Below are 7,445 nucleotides of genomic sequence, written 5' to 3' on the forward strand. Positions count from 1 at the left end.
TGGCTCCGGTGCTTGATCTCCAAATAATCATGAAACATGCAAAATAGATGAAATAACATAAGTATTGTGTCCCAATATGAAATATATCAATGAATAACAGCAAATTATGATATAAAATAGTGATGCAATTTGGACGTATCATTGGGATCCGATGAATATTGAATACTATGTCAAGTTGATTATCAATCTATCATATATGTTATTTATGTTCTTGCATGCTCTCCGTTGCTAGTAGAGGCTCTGGCCAAGTTGATACTTGTGACTCCAAGAGGGAGTATTTATGCTCGATAGTGGGTTCATGCCTCCATTAAATCTGGGACAAAGGATGTAAAGTTCTAAGGTTGTGGATGTGTTGTTGCCACTAGGGATAAAACATCGATGCTTTGTCTAAGGATATTTGTGTTGATTACATTACGCACAATACTTAATGCAATTGTCTCGTTGTTTACAACTTAATACTCGGAGGGGTTCGGATGATAACCTCGAAGGTGGACTTTTTAGGCATAGATGCATGCCGGATAGCGGTCTATGTACTTTGTCGTAATGCCCCGATTAAATCTCATAGTACTCATCATGATATATGTATGTGCATTGTTATGCCTTCTTTATTTGTCAATTGCCCAACCGTAATTTGTTCACCCAACATCTCGCTATCTTATGGAAGAGACACCGCTAGTGAACTCGTGGACCCCCGGTCCTATTCTTTACATCCGAAATACAATCTACCGCAATTGTTCTTTACTGTTCTTCGCAAACAACCATCATCATCCACACTATACATCTAATCCTTTATTTACGAGTAGTCGGTGAGATTGACAACCTCACCGTTACGTTGGGGCAAAGTTCTGTGATTGTGTTGTGCAGGTTCCACGTTGGCGTCGAAATCCCCGGTGTTGCGCCGCACTACACTCCTCCGCCATCAACCTTCAACGTGCTTCTTGGCTCCTCCTGGTTCGATAAACCTTGGTTTCTTTCGAGGGAAAACTTGCTACCGTGCGCATCACACCTTCCTCTTGGGGTTCCCAACGGACGTGTCAACTACACGCATCAAGCATTTTTTCTGGCGCCGTTGCCGGGGAGATCAAGACACGCTGCAAGGGGAGTCTTCCACTTCCAATCTCTTTACTTTGTTTTTGTTTTGCTTTGTTTTACTTTATTTACTACTTTCTTTGCTGCACTTATATCAAAACACAAAAAAAATCAGTTGCTAGTTTTACTCTATTTACTGTCTTGTTCTCTATATTGAAAACACACAAAAATTAGTTACTTGCATTTACTTTATTTAGTTTGCTTTATTTACTACTACTAAAATGGGTACTGTTGAGAATACTAAGTTGTGTGACTTCACTAGCACAAATAATAATGATTTCCTATGCACACCTATTGCTCCACTCCGCTACTACAGTAGAATTCTTTGAAATTAAACCCGCTTTATCGAATCTTGTTATGAGAGAGCAATTTTCTGGTGTTAGTTCTGATGATGATGCTACCCATCTTAATAATTTTGTTGAACTATGTGAAATGCAAAAGTATAAGGATGTAGATGGTGACATTATAAAATTAAAATTGTTTCCTTTCTCCTTAAGAGGAAGAGCTAAAGATTGGTTGCTATCTCTCGCCTAGAAATAGTATTGATTCATGGACTAAATGTAAGGATGCTTTTATTGGTAGATATTATCCTCCCGCTAAAATTATATCTTTGAGAAGGAGCATAATGAATTTCAAGCAATTAGATAATGAACATGTTGCTCAAGCATGGGAGAGAATGAAATCTTTGGTAAAGAATTGCCCTACCCATGGACCGACTACTTGGATGATCATCCAAACCTTTTATGCAGGATTGAATTTTTCTTCGCGGAACCTATTGGATTCAGCTGCTGGAGGTACCTTTATGTCCATTACTTTGGGGTCGGCAACAAAGCTTCTTGATGATATGATGACAAATTACTCCGAATGGCACACGGAAAGAGCTCCACAAGGTAAGAAGGTAAATTCTGTTGAAGAAACCTCCTCCTTGAGTGATAAGATTGATGCTATTATGTCTATGCTTGTGAATGGTAGATCTAATGTTGATCCTAATAATGTTCCTTTAGCTTCATTGGTTGCCCAAGAAGAACATGTTGATGTGAATTTCATTAAAAATAATAATTTCAACAACAATGCTTATAGGAACAATTCTGGTAACAACTATAGGCCATATCCTGCTGCTAATGGTAATAGTTATGGTAATTCTTATGATAATTCTTACAACAATAATAGGAGTGTACCCCCTGGTCTTGAAGCCATGCTTAAAGAATTTATTAGTACACAAACTCGCTTTTAACAAATCTGTTGAGGAAAAGCTCGATAAAATTGATATTCTCGCTTCTAAGGTTGATAGTCTTGCCTCTGATGTTGATCTTTTAAAATTGAAAGTTATGCCTAATAAAGATATTGATAATAAGATTTTCACTACAGCAAATGCCATCCAAGTTCGAATTAATGAGAATATTAGATTGATGGCCGAATTGCATGCTAGGTGGGAAAGAGAAGAAAACGAAAAACTAGCTAAAGAGAATAATGTAGCTAAAGTTTGGACTATTACCACCACTAGTAATGTTAATGATTCACATGTTGCTACACCTCCTACTATCAATGGTAAAATAATTGGTGTTGGCAATGTTACTACTCCTAGTGCAAAGCGTGCAAAATTGCCTGAAACTGCTAAAACTGCTGAAACTGATAAAACTGCTGAAATTTTTTAAAATATTGGGGACAATGCTCCCATTTCTGTAGATCATAATAGTTTAGATTTTGATGATTGTCACATCTCTGAAGTTATAAAGTTCTTACAAAATCTTGCTAAAAGTCCCAACGCTAGTGCTATAAATTTGGCCTTTACAAAACATATTACAAATGCTCTCATAAAAGCTAGAGAGGAGAAACTAAAACTTGAAACTTCTATTCCTAGGAAGTTAGAAGATGGTTGGGAGCCCATCATAAAGATGAGGGTCAATGATTTTGATTGTAATGCTTTATGTGATCTTGGTGCAAGTATTTCCGTTATGCCTAAGAAAATCTATGATATGCTTGACTTGCCACCATTGAAAAATTATTATTTGGATGTTAATCTTGCTGATAATGCTATAAAGAAACCTTTGGGGAGGATTGATAATGTTCGTATTATGGTTAACAATAACCTTGTCCCCATTGATTTTGTTGTCTTGGATATTGAATGCAATGCATCTTGTCCCATTATATTGGGAAGACCTTTTCTTCGAACTCGTTGGTGCTACCATTGATATGAAGGAAGATAATATTAAATATCAATTTCCTCTCAAGAAAGGTATGGAACACTTCCCTAGAATGAGAATGAAGTTACCTTATGATTCTATTATTAGAACAAATTATGATGTTGATGCTTCGTCTCTTGACAATACTTGATACACACTTTCTGCGCCTAGCTGAAGGGCGTTAAAGAAAAGCGCTTATGGGAGACAACCCATTATTTTACTTCTGCACTTTATTTTATATTTGAGTCTTGGAAGTTGTTACTACTGTAGCAACCTCTTCTTATCTTTATTTTATTGCATTGTTGTGCCAAGTAAAGTCTTTGATAGTAAAGTCAATACTAGATTTGGATTACTGCGCAGGAACAGATTTCTTGCTGTCACGAAATTGAGCCGCCCCTTCTGTAGAAAATTTAGAAAAATCTGCCAATTTACGTGCGTGATCCTCAGATATGTACGCAACTTTCATTCAATTTGGGCATTTTCATCTGAGCAAGTCTGGTGCCTCTAAAAAATTCGTATTTACGGACTGTTCTGTTTTGACAGATTCTGCCTTTTATTTCGCATTGCCTGTTTTGCTATGTTTGATGGATTTATTTGTTTCATTAACTTTCAGTAGCTTTGTGCAATGTCCAGAAGTGTTAAGAATGATTATGTCACCTCTGAATATATGAATTATGCACTGACCCTCTAATGAGATTGTTTTGAGTTTCGTGTGGAGGAAGTTTTCAAGGGTCAAGAGAGGAGGATGATACAATATGATCAAGAAGAGTGAAAAGTCTAAGCTTGGGGATGCCCCCGTGGTTCATCCCTGCATATTTTAAGAAGACTCAAGTATCTAAGCTTGGGGATGCCCAAGGCATCCCTTCTTCATCGACAACTTATCAGGTCACCTCTAGTGAAACTATATTTTTATTCCGTCACATCTTATGTGCTTTACTTGGAGCGTCTGTTTGTTTTTACTTTTGTTTTTTGTTTGAATAAAATCGGATCCTAGCATTCTTTGTTTGGGAGAAAGACACGCTCCGTTGTTTCGTATGAACACATATGTTCTTAGCTTTATCTTTAATATTCATTGCGAAATTTGAACTACTTCATTCATTGTTATATGGTTGGAAACGGAAAATGCCGCATGTAGTAATTGGTATAATGTCTTGAATAATGTGATACTTGGCAATTGTTGTGCTCATATAGATCATGTTTAAGCTCTTACATCATGTACCTTGCACCCATTCATGAAGAACTACATAGAACTTGTTAAAATTTGGTTTGCATGATTGCTCTCTAGAGTCTAGATATTTTCTGGTTAAGGTGTTTGAACTACAAGGAGACAATGTAAAGTCTTATAATACTTACAATATGTTCATATGTGAGCCTTGCTGCATCTTTTATACTTGAGTTTGCTTCAATCAACCTTGCTAGCCTAGCCTTGTATTGAGAGGAATTCTTCTCGTGCATACAAATCCTTGAGCCAAAAACTATGCCATTTGTGTCCACCATACCTACCTACCACATGGTATTTCTCTGCTATTCCAAAGTACATTACTTGAGTGCTACCTTTAAAATTCTATCCTTTGTCTTTGCAATATATATAGCTCATGGGAAAAATAGCCTTAAAAACTATTGTGGTGAAGAATATGTACTTATGTGTTTTATTTCTTAATAAGTTGCTTGTTGAGCGGTAACCATGTTTCTGGGGACGCCGTCAACTTTTACCTTTGTTGAATATCATGTGAGTTGCTATGCATGTTCGTCTTGTCTGAAGTAAGGGTGATTTTCATGATCAAATGGTTTGAGTATGCATATTGTTAGAGAAGAACATTGGGCCGCTAACTAAAGCCATGATTCATGGTGGAAGTTTCTGTTTGGACAATTAATCCTCAATCTCTTATGAGAATTTTAACTGTTGTTGAATGCTTATGCATTAAAGAGGATTCCATTATATGTTGTCTTGTTGTCCCGGTATGGATGTCTAAGTTGAGAATAATCAAAAGCGAGAAATCCAATGCGAACTTTCTCCTTAGACCTTTGTACAGGCGGCATAGAGGTACCCCTTTGTGACACTTGGTTGAAACATATGCTATGCAATGATAATCCATGTTAATCCAAGCTAATTAGGACAAGGTGCGAGCACTATTGGTATACTATGCATGAGGCTTGCAACTTATAGGATGTCTTATACATAACACATATGCTTTGTTACTACCGTTGACAAAATTGTTTCTTGTTTAAAAAATGAAAAGCTCTAGCACAAAAATAGTAATCCATGCTTCCCTCTGCGAAGGGCCTATCTTCTACTTTATTGTTGAGTCAGTTCACCTATTCTTTCTATCCTAGAAGCAAACACTTGTATCAACTGTGTGCATTGATTCTTACATGTTTATCGATTGCACTTGTTATATTACTTTGTGTTGACAATTATCCATGAGATATACATGTTGAAGTTGAAAGCAACCGCTGAAACTTATATCTTCCTTTGTGTTGCTTCAATGCCTTTACTTTGAATTTATTGCTTTATGAGTAACTCTTATGCAAGTCTTATTGATGCTTGTCTTGAAAGTATTATTCATGAAAAGTCTTTGCTATATGATTCAGTTGTTTACTCATTGTCTTCACCATTGCTTCGGATCGCTGCATTCATCTCATATGCTTTACAATAGTATGATCAAGATTATGATAGCATGTCACTTCAGAAATTATCTTTGTTATCGTTTACCTACTCGAGGGCGAGTAGGAACTAAGCTTGGGGATGCTTGATACGTCTCAAACGTATCTATAATTTCTTATGTTCCATGCTACTTTTATGATGATACTCACATGTTTTATACACATTATATGTCATATTTATGCATTTTCCGGCACTAACCTATTGACGAGATGCCGAAGAGCCGATTGCTTGTTTTCTGCTGTTTTTGGTTTCAGAAATCCTAGTAAGGAAATATTCTCGGAATTGGACGAAATCAACGCCCGGGGGCTTATTTTTCCACGAAGCTTCCAGAAGACCGGAGGAGATACGAAGTGGGGCCACGGGGCGCCGCCACACTAGGGCGGCGCGGCCTAGAGGGGGCCCGCGCGGCCCTAGCGTGTGGGGCCCCCGTGACGCCTCCTGACCTGCCCTTCCGCCTACTTAAAGCCTTCGTCGCGAATACCCCAGTACCGAGAGCCACGATACGGAAAACCTTCTAGAGACGCCGCCGCCGCCAATCCCATCTCGGGAGATTCAGGAGATCGCCTCCGGCACCCTGCCGGAGAGGGGAATCATCTCCCGGAGGTCTCTTCATCGCCATGATCGCCTCCGGATCGATGTGTGAGTAGTCCACCCCTGGACTATGGGTCCATAGCAGTAGCTAGATGGTTGTCTTCTCCTCATTGTGCTATCATGTTAGATCTTGTGAGCTGCCTATCATGATCAAGATCATCTATTTGTAATCCTACATGTTGTGTTTGTTGGGATCCGATGAATATTGAATACTATGTCAAGTTGATTATCAATCTATCATATATATTGTTTATGTTCTTGCATGCTCTCCGTTGCTAGTAGAGGCTCTGGCCAAGTTGATACTTGTGACTCCAAGAGGGAGTATTTATGCTCGATAGTGGGTTCATGCCTCCATTAAATCGGGACGATGACGGAAAGTTCTAAGGTTGTGGATGTCTTGTTGCCACTAGGGATAAAACATCGATGCTTTGTCTAAGGATATTTGTGTTGATTACATTACGCACCATACTTAATGCAATTGTCCGTTGTTTGCAACTTAATACTGGAAGGGGTTCGGATGATAACCTCGAAGGTGGACTTTTTAGGCATAGATGCATGTCGGATAGCGGTCTATGTACTTTGTCGTAATGCCCTGATTAAATCTCATAGTACTCATCATGATATATGTATGTGCATTGTTATGCCTTCTTTATTTGTCAATTGCCCAACTGTAATTTGTTCACCCAACATCTGTTTATCTTATGGGAGAGACACCTCTAGTGAACTGTGGACCCCGGTCGAATTCTTTACATCTGAAATACAATCTACTGCAAACTCTGTTCTTTACTGTTCTTCGCAAACAATCATCATCGTCCACACTATACATCTAATCCTTTGTTTACAGCAAGCCGGTGAGATTGACAATCTCACTGTTACGTTGGGGCAAAGTACTTTGATTATGTTGTGCAGGTTCCACG

Source organism: Lolium rigidum, chromosome 2 (genome assembly GCF_022539505.1).
Source record: "Lolium rigidum isolate FL_2022 chromosome 2, APGP_CSIRO_Lrig_0.1, whole genome shotgun sequence".
In the NCBI taxonomy this organism is placed as follows: Eukaryota; Viridiplantae; Streptophyta; class Magnoliopsida; order Poales; family Poaceae; genus Lolium; species Lolium rigidum.